At 38.8% G+C, this 19,865-nt stretch overlaps 1 pseudogene across 1 annotated transcript; it reads right to left on the bottom strand.

The window, feature by feature from the left end:
- Positions 1–1,933: 1,933 nt before the first annotated feature.
- LOC144635471 (mucin-like protein) lies at positions 1,934–9,791 on the bottom strand (annotated as a pseudogene). Its single transcript, XR_013567365.1, has 7 exons — positions 9,659–9,791; positions 8,845–8,967; positions 8,119–8,244; positions 7,595–7,713; positions 6,687–6,784; positions 4,174–4,596; positions 1,934–3,388 (listed from the first exon to the last, which is right to left on the bottom strand). The product of XR_013567365.1 is annotated as a mucin-like protein (transcript).
- Between the last annotated feature and the right edge of the window lie 10,074 nt (positions 9,792–19,865).

Raw genomic sequence — 19,865 nt, 5'->3', positions numbered from 1 at the left:
GAAAATCGGTTTGCATTGTGATTCGGTTCGACTCGAAAGCAAGGAAGCAAAGTGCGTGCAGCTCGCCGATCCCACGTTCGATCGACAAAGTTGCGTGACCCGTGCAACGGAGATTCCAAATCGTGAAGAGTTTCAGAAGTTGTTCAACGATCGAAAAAGAAAATGTAAGCTTTACGTTGTTTACTCGCGATCGACTAGCAATCAACGTTGTAATAGCCTAGCCGGAAAAGTAAATGTCATGTATCGTGTTTTAGCTATAAAAATTCACCGTACCTTCACTAAGGCTGCCGTGAAAATGTATCGATGAGTGTTTGTTTCCTTTCGCCTTGGTTTCAGCTGGCGATCTCTTACGCATCGTTGAATATTGTTTCTGAAACTGTTATCCAAAGTCTCTCCGTTGCACGTGTCAAGCAACTTCGCCGATCGAAGGAGAAAACTACTTAAGAAGACATCAGAGTCTCCTGGCCGGTCCTCGTCGCTGATTGGCCACAAAAATATTTTTGTGGCCAATCAGGAGGAAGGAGTTCATACGCTTCTGGAACTGGTTCGGTATTAAGACAAAGTGCCGATAAGCTGCCCGTCGCCCCCACTAACTGCCCCTGGGTCTCTGAGGATGACAATTTTCCGAATCGCCAGAATTTCATAGCGGTCCCGTTGCACTTCTAGCTTTATCAGATTCATGGTCTATAGTCACGTCGATCGCAGCTCTCTACCAATGAACGCACGAGAAATACTTCAGTTAAAGGGGAAAAATATTAACGATACTTTGATATGTACACATTTTTGATATTCATGGAGAAAACGCGGTTTCAATTCGTCGTTTTCTCGACTACTTTGCTTGTTAAAGTAAAATACTAAGACAATGGAGGCACTCTCTTCCGAATTTTTGTTACCCATCAAGAAAAAAATGTATTAATTTCCCAAAGGAATATTTTAATTCATAGGAATGAGTTAGTACTTCCGATCCCGAAGTGTTATCTATTAACCCTATTCAGACCGCACTTTTTTGGATCTTTTCAGCCCGGGGGGGGGGGGTGGGGGGATTCCGGCCCCCTCCGTAACTTCCAGAATATTTAAGCGATCACAATGAAACTTACAGGTTATATAGTGTGCCCGAAAATCTAACTTTTGGTATACGTCACGTGGGATGATGACGTCATATTACAAGACAATTACATCATAATGTCAAAACAGCCGCTATCTTGGATCCGCCATCTTGGATTTCGAAATATTTCCAAAACGTCAGAAAACCGCCCAGCATTACTGCAGAGTACTCAAAATCAATCAAACTGTACTTAAAATCCGTAAAAAGGTGAAAACAATTGCATTAAAGTAATTTTTCATTAATAAAAACACGAAAATTACAAATTTGGTAAAACGTGCCAGTCAAAATGCCGTTGCTATAGCGACGTCAAGTTCCCAGATAAATTTTAGAAAAAGTCGCAAAGTTAGGCAGCGTTTGGTTGAATATTGAAAAAGTTATTAGCGTTCAAAGTCAGCGCGGACACTTCCCCCCCCCCCCCTCCCCCCGTTCTAGATAGGGTTAAAAGCGAGATAAATAAAGTTCACTTCCCTTTTGCTGTTTGTGTCCTGTTTTTGAAAATAAACAAGGATGGTTTCGACTGACAAAGATTAAGTTGAATAACGAACGACAAACTTGAAAAACTTGCCAGTTTTTTCAAGATGAGCTGTCCATGACATAGTTCCTTTAAAGTCTTCGTTTTTTTAATGGGCAAGCCTGACGAAACGAGCGACCCTCCAAAGTTCCGTTGCAGAATCGATATAAATTGGTTTTAAAATCAATAAAAATGGCCAAATCTAAATCACCAAGAAGTTAAGCCACATCCACAGGAACAGCCACAGCCACACAGTCACATCATTTTGTTCGGTTTAGTTTGCTTATAAGTAGAAAGGTAAAACCGAACCATTTTGTTTGAAGGAGACCTTTATTAAACTATTACAAAACTAATGACAAAAGTAATATAATTCTACAGTTCTCGTATTTACTCATGGCTTAGAAAGTACGTCCCATATCTCGCAATAGCAATATAACCGCTGCCAGTGAATCAGCAAACTATTACAGCAAAGTTGTTTTATATTGGCGAGCATTCCACCGAACCGAGTTAGAAAATTTTATTTTCGCACATGAATATGGTACTACTACATGTAAATAAAGACTTATCGGATAGACACAATGATTAATGGCTTTTTAATCCTTAATGAAAGAACCAACAGCAAACATTAAAACAATGGTAGCTAAGATGTGACGTACAAAGGGATTCTATGGAAAGGAAGCAGTTGCCAGTCCTTCTTCGAGTAACCTTAGCAAAACATCACATAAGGCATGATTTATATCTGCAATTCTTGGAGAATTAGCTGCAGTTTAATCCACCATTTACGAAAGCACACAGGCGTACCATTCTATTTAGATATAAATTACCAGGATTATTGCGGACATGTCCTATGCTTATGAAAATAAGTCAATGCTAAGATAAAACAAGTCAAAACAAGGGTAAAAAATACGATCGGAACCAACTACATCCCGAAGTAAAAACACTTAAATGTAATCAAGCTCAGGAAAACAAGTGTGATCACCCCATGATAGACTTGGCTTGGCATCTCGTTGGTTTACTTAAAAGTAGCCAATCACAGAGCAGTTCTCCATACCTTATTATAAAACAATTATGAAATTACTCTATTATGCGATTATATATACCTGGTATTCGTCCAGCGAATTTCGACATTCATCTTAGCAATATTTTACGCTGTTAACAGACGCGCGTTGTACTGTTTTTTGTTTGCAATGAAGAGAGGATTTCCATCTACTCCTAGTTGCCGTTTAAAGGTATAAATAATGAAGAACTTTTAAAAACTTGGCTTATAGCTATTGATCAAGTAGCTCGGGATTTCTATACAGCAGCAAGCCCAGAGAAAATTTAATTTTACTACGATCTTTAGAGGAAAAACAATTAGCGAAAATAAGCCACGACGTTTCGAACTATAAATAATGAAGAACTATTAAAAATTGGCTTATAGCTATTGATCAAGTAGCTCGGGATTTCGATACAGCAGCAAGCCCAGAGAAAATTTAATTTTGCTACGATCTTTAGAGGAAAAACAGTTAGCGAAAATAAGCCACGACGCTTCGAACTCATCTTGAGTTCATTATCATGTAGATAAAATACAATAACGGTCGAGTTTAAGTTTAAATGCAAATAGAGGTGATAGAGTATATTAGAATATTTTAAAGAAGTGTTTCGCGGTCATTAGCGTTCACAGCCGGTATATCAAAATGCTCTCATTAGGATCTTTAGAGGTCTCCTTTTAGTTCGAGTGGTTATCTTGACTCCATGCATGCGGTATACCATCAGCAACGCGATTGGAAACTCTATGAAGCATTAAATAAAGAAAAAAAAGTAAGATTGATGCTAGATTATAAATGCGTAATGATGAATTTGAAGCGGAAAAAAAAACAAGGAATGGAACAGGAATTATACCATCATCATATTTAATATAATGAGCTTGTAAAAAGGCCTTCATTACTTCATAACATGGCTTAAAATGGCGAAGTGACATTTTGCTGAACCCTAAGGTGGGACAAAAGGTGCCTTCCGTGGCAGATAAAAAAAAACCGTATTGTCTGATAGATCAACATAAAATAAAGGACTATGAAAAGAACACCAGGTTAATTATATTTAAAAAAAAAAAATCTTGACATGCAACCTTAAATAAGACTGGCAAAAAATGGGTAAGCTGTAATTTCGAGAATACACCAGTTTTGTAAAGCAACTGTATAAGGTATCGTGAAGTATATAATTGTGTTTGCTTGTTTGTGGTTCTTTCTCAGATATTTTGGGGACACTACGCCTTACAACAGACCTGCATCGAATCCGTCTCTTCTTCCTTGATGAGTTTTTTTTTTATAATTCGACTTCGAGCCCGAGTATCGTCTAAGGAAAAAGTCAACGAGGTGCAGCCAAGATGACAATCGCTCATGACTATCGCTCATAGAAAAAGAGGATTTTTTCTTTTAAAGAGCAACGCGCGTGCTATCGCAATTTATCAGCGAATAGACAACAATGGGAGAACCAATCATATTCGCGGATTTCCAATGAAACATGAATGAGTTTCTACTACTAATAAAAATCAGTACTATTATATATTTTTCGTTACCTGTTTTTCGGCTTGCTGCATCTCCATACAATAACAACAATAACAATAATTAGCAACACCCCGCCGGCAACGGAACCTGCAATGATATACGTCATCTTACTGTTCGAGTCATCTTTCTCAGTCGGCCGTGTGGAAGCTACTGATGTTGTTGACGTCACGGTTGACGTTTCAGCAAACAGAGTTTGCAAGCTCGAGATGTTAGCATTGATGGAGTTTGAAATGTCTGCCAGAGATCCTTTAACAATGGCAACCAGGGCGTCTTTCTTTATAGCGTCGTCACTGGACGTTCCGGGTGGGAACTGCAAATAAAATGCCAAGTTTGCAAGAAGAGGGTCTTCAGAGATCTGCTTTGGATAGCCTGGTAGAATGTGAACTTGGTCCTCTGTAAAGATCATGTAGGCAGCTGCTCTCTTACGACGAGCGCTGTATAAATAACAAGAAGAAGAAGGAACAGTAATAGTAAGTTATAATTAAAATTTGGTTTGTATCTGATCTTAAAATCGGGCTTAAAAAGGGTGGTAAAAAACGTATAAAACTGAATTTTCGGTAACTCTCTGTTACCTTCATCAGAGTTAAAATTGGTTCAGTTTTTGCATAATAAGTTTTTATACACCGCCGGTCTCTAGGGATGTTCTCAATGTTAAATAAACTTGTGGGAAATGCACGTGCTCATTCACACAGTTAATGTCCTGGATAGAATGTTGCGCTTCTAGGAATAGGCGTTGTTGCCTATTGTTGACATTTCTTTCTAAAATTTCTACATAATCCGGATAAATGTCATGGTCTGTTGTTTCTGCGTGAAATCTTATTGCGCTTTCGTTATTAGATCTTGTACCAGGCTTGTGTTCTGCGCCGCGCGAATTCCATGATCTTTTGCTCTCTCCCACATAGGCAAAATCACATGTTTTGCATTTGACTTTGTACAAAATTCCCTTGATCTGATTTGTGGCGGGGCTGTCTTTTGGTTTCTTAAAGATACAGCCCAATGTTTTAACAGGCTTGGAAGTGGTTCTTATGTTTTCTCTGCTAACTGTGTTACTTGTATCAAGAAAAGCTATGGTTTGGCCTTCCGCCGCCTGTAGTTGGCATTTCTATCGTGAATTGGATATGAGGGTTAATGGAATTCAGAACACAGTATCTGCGAGTGGTCAAGTGGGCGTGTACAGGGAACCCACGCACACAAACAAATATCTCGCCTTCGAGTCCCATAGTCCCGCGCAAAGCAAACGAGCTGTAGTAAAGACACTAATAGACCGTGCCAAATATCTTCCCTCGACCTCTGAGCGGAAACATAGCGAGTAATCGGTGACCTTAAAGTCAACGGATACCCCCAAAGTTTCATCGATCGTTGCCTTGTTTCGGCTCAAGAAACCATACAGCCAGAAAACCAAGAAAGTCAAGAGAGTCCCAGGGGTTACGCTTCAATCCCTTACATAAAGGGTGTTTCCGAGAGAGTTCGACGTGTGCTTAGCAGAGAAAACATAAGAACCACTTTCAAGCCTGTTAAAACATTGGGCGGTATCTTTAAGAAACCAAGAGACCGCCCCGCCACAAATCAGATCAAGAGAATTGTGTACAAAGTCAAATGCAAAACATGTGATTTTGCCTGAACGTTGCAATTGCCGCCTCTGTGACTATCAATACTAGCCATGTATATAGTATTTTTTATCACATAAATATATTTACTTTTTTACCCGTTTTTATTATGTAAATAGCTAGCCATGTATATAGTCTTTTTTTATCACATAAATAGATTTACTTTTTTACTTTAAATTATTAATTGTAATAGTTGTATAATGATAGGTTTAAGTTTTTTAAAGTTTTTTCTTAGTCAGGTGTCCACAATTAGTAGAGGGGACTTTTCCCCTCAGCTAAACATTTTAGACACGTTAATAAAGTTATTCATTCATTATTCATTCATTCATTCCTATGTGGGAGAGAGCAAAAGATCGTAGAATTCGCGCGGCGCAGAGCACAAGCCTGGCACAAGATCTAATAACGAAAGCGCAATAAGATTTCACGCGGAAACAACAGTACCTGTTTGTTCATACTCCGGGAACATTTTATGTTTTTATAAATCTTGATGCCTTTCGATGTTGCCATGGCAATCGAGCCTTGGCAGGCCAAAATAACGTTGTATATACTCATTCCTAAATTAACTCTTTTTTGTCTGAACCCATAAAAAATTTGTTAAGTACAAGGTAATGGCAACTTATTTTGTACAGCAAGCTTCATACTTTTTCCTGAAGGCATAAACATTTCAAGGCGTCTGACAATGGCGATGCCCTCTTTCCCCGTGTATAACTTTGCTTGGATTGCACTCTGAAAGGGTCAAGAGACATAAATTAAAATTGCTGAGCCTTTTTTTGTTTTGTTTTTTGCAGAAACCTGCTAGCTGTGCAGTCTGAGAAAAACAAACCTAGAGATAAAACTGCTTTAATAGAAGGAAAATATCAGTTAAATAAAATGAAGGAATTCAGCTCGCTAACGAACGGACCAATGGGTTATTTTACCTGACAGGTGTTGATTTGCAGTTGCCAGTTTCTGAGCAGTGCTTTGTTGCTGCTGTTGCAACTGCTGCCTTAAATGCTTCTTCTAAGGGTTGGTTCCACTGAAAAGAATAGCATGCAATATTAAAAGCAGATCTCAAAAGATGACTCGCGGTATTTTACTTCCAGAATTATTTTAGGCAGATTACCGCGTGAAAGGTTTTTGTTCTATTAATTTGTTGCAGGTACTAAGCAAAACAAGCGCTTAACTTAGTTATCGATCGACAGTTAGATTGTTAAGAGTACATGCGATTTTCACAATAAATAACAAGCATGACAAACTGGATAGTGGTTGGTTTTACATTAAGGACTAAATAATTTTCTGAATATCGTCTTGGGACTAGTGACAAGTTCATTACAAAGCAATTGTATATTTCAACAAGTGCACTTTTGAGCATCAAAACAAATCCAAACCCTGACTTCCGTCGACGCAATACTCTTTGCTCTTAAAAAATTAAAGGGTGGTTCTCATATAATCTCCCAATCGTTTCTGAGAGAACATTACATAGACGATCGCTAACATCTGCGGCGGTTGGGGCGATCACGATCACTTGGACCGCCCGTGTTCTATCCTTGTAGCTTCTCTTTCCCTTCTTCACCGTAAAACAGCAATAACTGAGAGGATAGGAGGTCACTAGTTTTGCTCTTTCATCGAAGGCTGTCATTGTGTTGGATCTAGGACTAAAATGATTGCTTTTCATCATCGCTCATACTACGCTATCGGGACAATCATATAAGAGCCTGCAATCGCTTCCAATCGCTTCGATCGCCTACGATCCTCTCAGTATTAAATTTTGCAAACGATCAATAAGATAGAAACGATCGGGACGATCATATGAGAACCAGGCTTGATGCTTCATATAGTTCCCGACCTGAGAGACATTCAGCCCCTGTATCTCCAGCTTCACTGATTAGCTTATCTCCTCTTCGGTTGCTGGTTTCGGGCTAGGGGCAGGAGGAGGTGGAGGAGGTTTGGCACCTTTGTCGAGTCCTTTTGGAGAGTAAACATTTTCAAGTTTATTGGATGTTGTGACCATTCAGAAGTCCGAAGACTATGCTAGGTGGGTCTGATATTATAAGGTTCCAAAGAAACAAAGTAGATTATTTCCAAGTGACAATTTCAGTATTTAACGAGTGAAGCCTTTGAAAGAGTGAGATATTTTTTGCAACAAGAACATTATAAAAAGTGACTCTTCTAACACTTTAACAATTTTGTTTGTTTTGTACACTGCCGAAGACATCAGAAAAACAAATACAAGACGCCATGAAGGCACCTACATTTTCACGAGTTGGCATAAAATGTCGATGATTGAGAATTGAGAATCATACAGGGGCAGGGGGTACACGACACGATAGCAAGTTTCCCTTTCAGCACTAACCACTGCATTTGCCTTACCTTGACACGTGTTGTTTATCCAGTACAGGCCTTCTCCACAAACACACTTATAGGAGCCATGGGTGTTTTGGCAGATCTGGGAGTCATCCGTGCAGTTGAAGGTAAACGCTACACACTCATCGACATCTACGGTAAACGTAAACAAAAATGAAACGATCTCATATTATTCTATTTAGTTTAGAAATTAAGGCAAACTCATTAGCAAAATGACAACTCGTAGCCTAATAACCTTGTTGTTGTTAATTTCCTTGCAACAATGAGAGGGGTTGGAGGTGAAGGGGGAGGGGGGAGGGGAATCTAGCTCAGTGTTGAGGTTTTAGTGAGACGTCAAATATCCCAGTAAGCACACAATATGTTAATTAAGGTATTATTGCATCTTTACTGCACAAAAATGGCGGCTCTTTCTAAGGCTGGAGCTCGCTAGAGAGGGTAAACGTCATTTTCTCGCAAACGAGTATGGGAACCTATACATGTTTCTCTTGGGAAATAACTTTCATTCTGCAAAGGAAATATGGACCGATACATTTGTCGAAAACGTTGATCCAGCAATCTATCGTGAATATTGCTGTAATCTGATGATATCATAAAGAATTGCTGCGTATTAACAATTTGCAGTCGCTTCCAAAAGTCTTTTTTCCATTTCAATTTAAGTATTTTGCTTCTTATAGGCAAAGTTTGACAAAAATCGTAGAATAGAAAGAAGAATAGAAAACCATGATATCTTACCGTTGCAGTTGAAGCCGTTATCATCGAGAGTAAACCCGTCCACGCATGAGCAGGAGTAACCTCCTATGCTATTGCTACACTGCTGATCGCAGTTGTTCAAACCAGTAGCACATTCATCGACATCTGAAAGAAAAAGAAAAGAAACTTTCCTTATTTCCCGTTTGAAGACAGAGTTTACATTATTTCTTTCTGTTCTGTTGTAGCTCAAATTCAAAGATAAAGGAATTAAAAATTAAAAAATGTTGAATGAAGAACGTCCTTGAAACTAGATGCATAAAAATCATTTAGGCCCTTTTTGAAAGTAAGTACACTTTCGCTTTTCTTAAAGAAATTAGAAGCAGTGTTCCACAATTAAGCTGCTCTGACGCTATGATCACCCTCATTAGGAATCTAGTTTAACCCTATTCAGACGGGGCTTTTTTGGCCCTTCTGGGAACGGCAGGGGCGGGGTTCAATACCATCCTATGTAACTTTAAAACCGTTTATCCTACGATCATCAAATTAAAACAGAATGATACGGACAACAGTTTTGACTACTGTAGATTTATTGATGTCATTATGACATAATATGACGTCATAATGACGTCGGATGTAGGATTGTGATGACTGAAATAGTCCTTTATTAATATTTCCATCTCAGTTAGTAGCAACATGTTTGATAAGTGTGCTGAATCTGATAAAACTTTCGATGACGTTAGCAATAACAATGACGTCATTATGACGTATTTTGAATTAAGTACTAACAGAAGTACATAATCATGGATCGTGTACTTCTGGTACTAACAGTTCGTTCATGGCGCATGAGCTTACATACCTGTGCATGTTTTCTCGTCCTGTTCTAGTGCATATCCCGCATTACAAGCACACTTTTCTCTTCCATCAAATAATAAACAGATGTGCTGGCATCCAAGGGAATTCTGTTGACAAGGGTCCTTGGCTAAAGACATAAAACAGTGCGTATTTAGGTTTTATTTTAAACACTTCTTATTATTGGATCATTTCTGTATATAGGGGTAACGGGATACTTATTACAAGTAAGTACGTAAGTTATGCGAGCTTGTTTGTCTTAGTATGATAACAAAAAATTGAAAAGCATTTTTTTTCTGTCAAGCATGTTTTTCTTTAGATAGCTTCGACCCGTTCATGCCATAAGAAGTTAAGACGGAATCCACTAGGAAGTCGAGTAATATTTATTAAAGTTGGACAAAAATTAAGTACCAGAATAATTTAAATCCTATTGCGTTATTTCCTACCCTTAATAAAAGGTAAAGATGTAAGTAATTATCCGTGATAACATCAACAACAATATCTTATCCGAGTCTGAGAAAATGAATTTCAAAGTTCACAAGCTATAGGCAAAATCTCACGTGTAGCCATTTTGTAAATTCGTCTTTAAGCGATTCAGTGGAATTCAGTAGAACTTCGAAATTTGTTTTCGATGTTTGGTGTTGTTAGAAAATATTTCTTTTGATAAGATATTTGAAGCAGTAACAAAAAAGTTTGCAATAAGGTGGAAATAATTTTGGTACAACAATTTGTTATCAGAGTCTGAGAAAATGATATTCAAAGTTCACAAGCTATGGGCAAAGGCTCACATCTTTTAAGCGATTCATGGGAATTCAGTGGAACTTCGAAATTTGTTTTCGATGTTTGGTGTTGTTAGAAAAGATTTCTTTCGATAAGATATTTGAAGCAATAACACAAAAGCTTGCAATCAGGTGTAAATAGTTTTGGTACATAATTTTGTCCAATAACTACTCGAAGTCCTGGCGGATTTCCTCTTAAACGGATGTAAAAGTTACAAACGAAGGCTGGTTTGGGAAGCGTGTCTTATCGCACGCGTGCGTGCCATATCGCACGCGTGTCATATCGCTCGTTAAGCGTGCCAAATGGCACACTTCTCTTAAATAAAAGCTAAAGCGCGCGAAACAATGTCAACCGTGCCATTCTTTGTTTTACTTATCAAATATGCACATATCCGTGCGATGTGTGACACGCTTAGCGTGCCGTGCCATGACACGCGTGCCCGTGCGTTCACCTTTTTCACTGTTTTCCCGTGGAGGGTCACATATTATGTCTGCTCCTTTTTTTAATTATCTTCTTTATTCATGTCCTTATCATAGCCTTGCATTTTACCTGTTATTGACTGCTACGTTTAACCGAAAACAACTTGTGCGCATGCGTGTGGTCTCAACTTTATCATGAGCACATATATTGCCGAAACGTCCCGGGAGAAGTAAAATATGATTCCTAGGTGAGCTGCTAAAGTCAATGTATATTTCGTATCAGGGTGTAAATTTTACAAATGTATAAAGCGAAGACAAACACTGGCCAAGCGTGTTCCCTTAGTACAAGACGTTGTATCTTTTATAGGCATATATACCTTTCATATAATCTAACAAGATCTATACACTGGACGAAAAAATGGATTTTCGCGGTTAGCAAACCTGTAGCAAATATGTCGTAAAGGCCACATTTGCTTAACTTTGACCAACTTTCAAGTCTCAAGGTCGCCGGTTTTTCTGGATCAGGAGAGAAAATAAGGTTTCATCTGCGTGGGGGTATGTCAACACAAGGTCCCAAAATCATTTACATTGGCACATATAGCACTTTTTTATTCGATACTTTTTTTGACCTGGAGTGAAAATTAAGATGAGTCCACGTGATGGCGGTTTTCCAACAAGACTGAAACTGTTGATTTCAAGTCTCAAGCTCCCCGGTTCTGCTTGATCTGCAGTGAAAATAAGCTTTAATCTCGGTCGTGGTATTTCAACAAAAAAGGCTCAAATCGTCATTTTCAGTGGCTCATGTAGCACTCATCTTATTCGATTCTTTTGGACCTGAACTGAAAATTAAGTTGAATCCATGTCTCAAACTGGTCGGTTTGCTTGATCTAGAGTGACAATAAAGTTTAATCTGCGTGGTGGTATTTCAACACAAGGCCCTTAAATTGTCATTTACAGTAGGACATGTAGCACTTTCTTATTCTATTCTTTTGGACCTGGAGTTAAGATTAGGATGAATCCACGTGATGGTGGTTTCCAAAAAGACTCAAACTGTACATTTCAAGTCTCAAGCTCGCCCGTTTTGCTGGATTAGGAGTGAAAATATAAGGTTTAATCTGCGTGGTGGTATTTCAACACAGGGGCCCAAAATCTTCATTTACAGTAGGATATGTAGCACTTTCTTATTCTATTCTTTTGGACCTGGAGTTAGGATTAAGATGAATCCACGTGATGGCGGATATCAAACAAGACTCAAACTGTACATTTCAAGTCTCAAGCTCGCCGATTCTACTGTATCTGCAGTGAAAATAGGCTTTAATCTACGTGGTGGCAATTCAACACAAAAGGGCTCAAAATTGTCATTTTCAGTTTATCGTGTAGCACTTTCTTATTCGATTCTTTTGACCTGGACTGAAAAATAGGATGAATCCACGTGATGGCGGTTTTCCAAAAAGACTCAAACTGTACATTTCAAGTCTCAAGCTCGCTGGTTTTGCTGGATCAGGAGTGAAAATAAAGGTTTAATCTGCGTGGTGGTGTTTAAACACAGGGGCCCAAAATCTTCATTTACACTAGGACAGGTAGCACTTTATTATTATATTCTTTTGGACCTTGAGTTAAGATTAGGATGAAAGAGAATGCACGTTATATCTGTTTTCCAAAAAGACCCAAACTGTACATTTCAATTCTCAAAATAAGCTTCAATCCACGTAGTGGTATTAGTTAATTTAGTTTCGTTTATCTTGCACAAAGCTCAAAAAGTGGTTACTCAAGGGTTGAGCTACTTTAATGCCTAGATCGTTCTTTATGTCTACTAGTCATTGTGTCACGGTTAGAAAATGAAACATTTATACATATAGTCGAGTAGGAAGGTGGGGTTCCCATGCACCCATATGATGTATTTTTCTTACTTACATTTTTGTAATCCTGAGGACGTCTAGTTGACGAATTTGTATGTTCCCATCTCGAAATATTGTCCCAAGGCCTCGTTTTGGTGGCCTACATGTTGGCGCTCATGGCGGCCATCTTGGATTTTTGACAAAATTCTATAATAAACTGTCACTTTTGATTTGGACATAAAAAGAGGCAAGCAAGCTTTATTTCATTACTTTTGCTATATAAAAGAAATTTTCCAGCTTCCCATCTTCAAATAATGTCCCAGTGCCACGTTTTGGATACCTTCATGGCGGCCATTTTGGCGGCCATCTTGGATTCTTCACAAAAGTCTATAATGGACCGTCACTTTCAAACTAGACATCAAACAGAGCATTTTTTCTACGAAGAAACAATTGACAGTGTTATTTTCCGGGATTTAACTCCCTTATACAATTTTAATAGTTTGAACTCGAGATACATAAAAAATGCTGATAATTTACAATTGAAATCCTTGCAGCTTCTAAGGACTATTTGAGGTAATTTGCATTCATATTTTCCAAAAATGAAAAACCCTCTAGAGTTTGAAATTTCAAGATTCAAAAAAGGTTACAACCGCCAGACATCCCCGGTTTTAATGGGGATGGACAAGATGTTCTACTGAATTAGGGAGAACTACCTGAGAACAGATTGAACCTCGAGCACTTGAGCTAAGTAATAGTTGTCAAGATTGCAAGGTGCAAGACGAAAACCTGTTTGTGATGGAGGCATAGTTCCACCCATCCTGTCGCAAATCATCTAAACAATTTCCTGCGTGATACAGATCGTAAGGGTTGATCACCGTTGCTAAGGTTAATCCAGATGACAAAGATTGTATCACTTATACTGCTGGTCTACAGCGTCTACAGCGCCAGCATTACTGTTGCAATGCAGTATAGCCTACACATATAAACTCACTCAGGATAAAAAGACAAGTAAAAGGACTTCGCTCTGCTCCATCACAGCTCAATCCAGCAGGTGCTATAGGATACTACCACTTCCGTGGCCTCCAGCCGACGAGCTTGAAGGCAAATGATTGGATGAGCTTCTCCCTTCCGTCCGACCTTGTGAATTATCTGAGCTTTGTCGTCTCTGGTAATTCAGGTGTAGAGTGGCATGAGAAAGACTGTATGTATCGTTCTTTGTTTTGACCAGGCATTCCATTACGTGCTCAGCTATTACTATCAGCTCATTTTACTTTCTGTGGTAGTTTTATATCATGCTTGTCGCTACTTTTGCCCTTTCAGTACATTTTCTATGCTGAAACGAATGTAGAGCGGAAGTTTTCAAAACACATCCTCCTTTGTGCAACTGTACGAAAACCATCTCGCAGTAATTAACTTACCACCATACTCTGGAAATTTGAGCACTGTGAGACTTATTACTTCGGCTGAGAACTTTAAACAGCAAGGCCCTAGATGAAGTTTCCACTTCCCTCACTCCCCAGATTATTACTGGAAAATGCAACGACGTGTTTCACTTTGAATTCGACAATATGAACAAAAAAACATCAAACATCCATCGCCTAAATTTTGCGAATAGTACCGGTAGGATCATGATACAAACAGTATCGTACCCTCTAAACGGAGCACAACACGCTCCCAAATGTTGATACTTTAGAACACTTGGCTCCTATCCACGTCTACAGTCGAGTTGGGACCAAATTTCCTTAAGGGAGCTGTGTTTGCTCCGCCCACCATAAACAGTGAACATTTCACTTCCATCAACCAGCTCTTTACAGAGTTCTCAGTGATAAAGGAGCTGCTGCATGAGGTGGTAAGAGAACGCCAACAGGTAGGTCGGCCAGGCGTATGTGAACACCTTCGACCTTGGTGGCAGGATGATTGCCTTTCCCCTGATCTAGAAATTTTCAGATGAGTACAAGAACCATGATATCTTGAGTCATTCCAGGGCCATTCCAAAAAGAAATGAATTATATGGGCATGGTGACATGTAAACAAATGCAGGGGCTCAGACTACGCTGAAATCTTAATTGAGGCTCAGCTTGACACCACTGGTTTCCTGAGTTGTTTTAGTGAAAGGCATATGCTAAAGCCCTATTCTACACGAAAACATTGAAGCCATCATGACAGCCATATCGCATGTAGAAAACATATCAAACGCTCTCAATTTATTCTTTATAGCAAAATATTGTAAAGAAGAGTTTGTTTTTTCTCTTTGGTTTTCCAGTCCTAAGAAAATAACGCTCTAAATTTATTCTTCGTAGGGAAAATACTCTGTTTGATGTCTAGTTTAAAAGCAATTGTCGATTGAAGACTTTTGTCAAAAATCCAAGATGGCCGACAAAATGGCCGCCATGAAGGCTACCAAAACAGGACTTGGGTCGTTATATGGTGCCGAGAAGCTCTCCATATATTTTTTATAGCAAAATATACTGAAATAAAGGTTTTTTTTTCTCTTTTGATGTCCAGTTCAAAAGTGATGTTGATTGTAGAATTTTGTCAAAAATTCAAGATGGCCGCCAAGATGGCCGCCATGAGGGTTACCATTTGGGCCCCCAAAACGAGGCCTTGGTACAATATTTCGGGATGGGAACATACAAATTCATTTACTAGACGTCCTCAGGATTACAAAAATGTAAGTTAGAAAAATACATGGGAACCCCACCTTCCTACTCGACTAATATTAACGCGTTTTTTTGGTAATACAGTGGCATTATTACGTGCCATGCTTGGCAACTGTCTTTTTTTCCGGTGTATGACCGCCTTGAACACACATTAGTCTCATTGAATGAGCACAACGTTTTTTCAGTTTGAAGAAAAGTTACATAAAGGCATAAGCCATCGTCAGGGCCGTAACGAGACATTTGGCTTAGGCGAGGCAAGATCTTGCTAGGGGTTTCTGGGGGCTTGCCCTTCAGAAAATATTGAAATTTAAAAACTCTGAAACTCTTTTTTCAACATATTTCATAAGGTATTTCTTGAGAAAATTAAATCTTGTTCAACTTGGGACTATTTTTTTCAACACAACATACTTTGTTTTTAATTCTCGGTTAAAATCAAGACGTACGTAGGAGGCTATAAACGAAATCAAGACTCCGCGCGAGACAGCAACTGGAGGCGAACTGAAAATTCGAGGTGACAATACCCGTGAAATTTTGGCAAACTTCGGCACGTAGTTAATAGTTCTATGTTCGAATTCAGCGAAACAAGTATTTTTGAGGGAATGTCAGTTTTGAGTGATTTTTACGATGCCCTTACTCTCATGTATACGGTTATATATAATTATCAGTATACAAATCAGTATACATGCGTGTCCTGTTAAAATTTCCCGAAGAGGTACAGTTAAATTTGTCTTCAAGTTCCGTTTTCGATAAAACTATCTTTAGTAGATTTAAACAAGCAAGTTAAAGGTTTTAAAATACTCGGAAAAATTGCGAATATACGGATGCCCTGATACTCAGTGTACGGTGATGTGTAATCACTAGTGTACATTAGAATAAGGAAACTAACGTATTAGGATCATTACTCCTTCCATATACATCGATGTCCTTATACGTCAGTATTTCTTTCCGTATACGTTATGTATACGGACTCATTATACCACCTTAAATTTGTTATTTCATGCAGTGTTGCCTCTTGCTAATTACGTCCCTGATCGTTCTGTTGCTTTTAAATTGTATGATTTAGTACTTGTATTTATACGTGTCCTCGGTATAAGGAACGATGTTCTCCAGACCGTACAAAGTTACAGTAAAATGTATGGAACAGGACCTCGACATAACGAACCTCAATATAACGAAATCCTCGTTATAACGAACGCAATCCAGAAGCCCAAACGTTAAATGTACCCCAATATAACGAAAAATGTCGATATGCATGCGACAAAAGATGAATGCGGAACAGGGCAACAAGGATAAAAGTCCTTTAATTCTTTAACAAGAGAACAAGTGCAAGTAAAAATGTCCATATCTATGTGCAAAAATTATACGTGATAAATGTTATTTTTAGAAATCGTTTCTATCCGGAAATGCTGGGTGCGCAGTGCAACGTAACAGCGTTAAAAACTGATTAACTATACCTCGATAAAACGAACAAATTGGTTGTTTCTCCGCAAATTCTTTATATGGAGGTTTTCGATATAACGAACCCTCAATATAACAAACAAATTTCCCCAGTCCCTTGGCACTTCGTTAAATCGAGGTTCCACTGTACGGACACCTCGATAATACGGACACTTTAGCGTGCCTCTTTGGTGTCCGTATTAAGGGGGTTCCACTGTAAAATTAACTGGCATTCTTCAAGTGAAGGTAATACATAACAATCAGAGAACAAACGTCAACAAATGGGAAATTAGTTTCACCTTAACTTGAAATTTCTTGGAAAAAAACTGGGAAAGAAAACGATACTTCTTGGTATTTTAACTTTCGGTTTTCCGTAGTTTCTGTATGATTGCGTAACGCTTTTCTTTCACTCCTTTCACTTTCGAACGCATGAGCTCTCGTCCACTGAACTTTGAGGCATAAACCCACAGGTAAGAAATCAGATCTGACTGGCAAAAAATCAAACTTTTAATATCGCCTCTGATATCATCTCATCAAGGTTGTTTCTGGTGTTGTTGATAGCCTGACAAAAGATCATTGGTCATTAGCCCCTATAGTCACTGCAAAAGGTTCAGTTATCAAAAAATCTTTTATAAATTGTAAAAGTTCACCTTCCACGCCACAGCAATGTTTCATAATTATTTTCTCCCTCTATACATCTATATCATTATTTTAATTATTATTTCAGCTCCATACGAGAAGGGCAAAGCGTGACACGACCGAAAAGGAACAGATAGGAACGAACAGTAGTCGTTGTTATTACTTTAAGAAGCCTTGATGTCTATAGAATTTTTTTCATGGCAACAGGGAAGTGAACAAGAAACCGCGATAGGATGGGATACCACTCTCGATCATGTCAGCCGTTTCATGAAGGTTGCAGGAGGACTTATTGGGATCACTCTAAACCTAAGTGCTAGAGCAAAGTTTTTCGTAAGGCAAAGCAAATGGCTGCGATGTCTTCAGTGATGCAGCTTTTCATAACGCGAAGACAGAGTTATTGATTGGTTGTTGACCACAATGCGGAACTTTGCTACCCCGTTTAAAGAACTTAAAAATTGTAGTAGCCAAAGTAGTCATGATCATGCCTGAAGCAATGAAGAGTGATCTTTGCCATAAAAGTGAGAGAGAGGGCACTTTGTAAGATCTTTGCTAAAGACAGAATTCACTCGAACATAGTGAACCGCTGGTCCCAGAACAAAAAAACGCAAACTTCTTCCTTGGAAAGACAGCGGAAAGGTATCAAAGTATCTTGCAAGGATAAAGTGGTCGAGTTTCACGACTAATGACGCTACTGTGGTCCCGAAATCTATGTTTGCATCCGACGCTATGATGCTCCATTGTTCCGCAAAGAGCTGGTTAATGATAATTCTTTACAAGCATGGAGGTGAATCGCAGCAGAGAACGAACACGGCTACTTAGAATAACGAAGATGACACAATAAATGTGGACGCGGAGCCTTAACTGCTACGAGTCCCTGCTGTTGACGCTATAAAGATGGCAGAGCTGCAGTACCTTGATAGGTCAGACGGTATCAAAGACTGTTCATAGTCACTGGCACTGGCCAGAACCACCATGTAATTGAACTTGGGTCGATTGCTAGCGCTCTTGGCAGTGCTAAAATTGCAGCACTATGTGTAGCCTGCGAATACAGCCGCCTCTCATTCGCTCCCGCTACTGTAGCGGGAGCGAATGAGAGGCGGCTTTTTTCGCAGGCTAATTAACATAACTGGAAGTTTTTTCCTGCGTGGTGAAAAGCCTTCAGAGACACAGACAAGGACGTAATTAATGCTTTCGGATGTCTTGGAACGACGCTGTATCCAGAATAGAAGACAGCAATAATAATAGAGCAGTATGTTTGCCAGACTTTTTAGCTCAGAACAAGCATCTCGAATCATGATGATAAAGACCTCATGTGGTAGATGTGCAAAAAGAACAGGCTACCACCTACGCAGGGTGCACTTTATGAAGCAATTCTCTGTACCCAAAACCAGATAATCGCTTTTACAAACGACAGAGTATGCAGTCCTAAGTTACCACAGCCAGATGGTTACGGCTAGAAAAATTAGGGAGGAGGAATGGACGACTGTAGCGATGCGTAGAAAGTTCATCTACAATACTTGCTACAATCTGAGAGGGGGAATGGGAGGGTCTGTAGACATATTAACTATATTTAAAAGACGGTTTTTACTAGCGTCACTAGACCATAAATTTCGTTAAATTGCCCAACGCCGGGATATTCATTGATTCCTACTGACATATCTTGGAAACTGTTTGGCGAGGGGACGGGAGGCACTATGGTTCCAGGTCCGTTCTAGATTCTATGAACCACAAGAAAATGCCGCCTCGATTTCATGGTCACGTGATTGAGACTATCCATATCAGTTAAGATATTCTTTTGGACATCTCAGTCTATCGAAACTGCTAATAGTTATTCTAAAATACCAATAAATACCACATTTTTGTGAAGTTCATCATTCAGCCTCGTTTTCATGCTAAGCCAAATAGGCGATGTTTTTAAATTCCCCTTCTGAAGGCCTTTGCACGGGTTACAAGATTGCCAACAACATTTATCGTGTTCCTTAATAATAATAATAATAATAATAATAATAAATAATTTACTTATATTGCGCAATTATCAATTTAAAAATTTTCAATTGCGCATTACAATATAGTTAAAAAAAAACTAAAAATTTAAAATTTAAATTCACAAGCTAAAAAAAGATTAAAATGTATATGACTATAAAAAGAAATGTACAATTAAAAAGCTTTTAAAAATAAAAAGGTCTTGATGGCTTTCTTGAAACTTTGCATAGATGACATGTTTCTTATTTCACTTGGAAGATCGTTCCATAATTTAGGGGCGGCCACATGAAAAGAGCGATCCCCAAGGTCCCCCTTAACACTTCTAAACTAGTCGGCAAAAATCTTCACGAAAATCCCACGGGAATACCATTGCTCCCAGACAAAAGGTTGAGTCTTGGTGATTAGAACCTTTGTACATCAATAAATGCAGGTCAAACCTTAGTTTATGCGTGACGCTT

The sequence above is a fragment of the Oculina patagonica genome, chromosome 13 (assembly GCF_052425735.1).
Source record: "Oculina patagonica isolate OP01 chromosome 13, crgOcupat, whole genome shotgun sequence".
Classification (NCBI taxonomy): domain Eukaryota; kingdom Metazoa; phylum Cnidaria; class Anthozoa; order Scleractinia; family Oculinidae; genus Oculina; species Oculina patagonica.
Note: the sequence above shows the minus strand (reverse complement) of the source record. Positions and strands in the feature narration are given on the sequence as shown.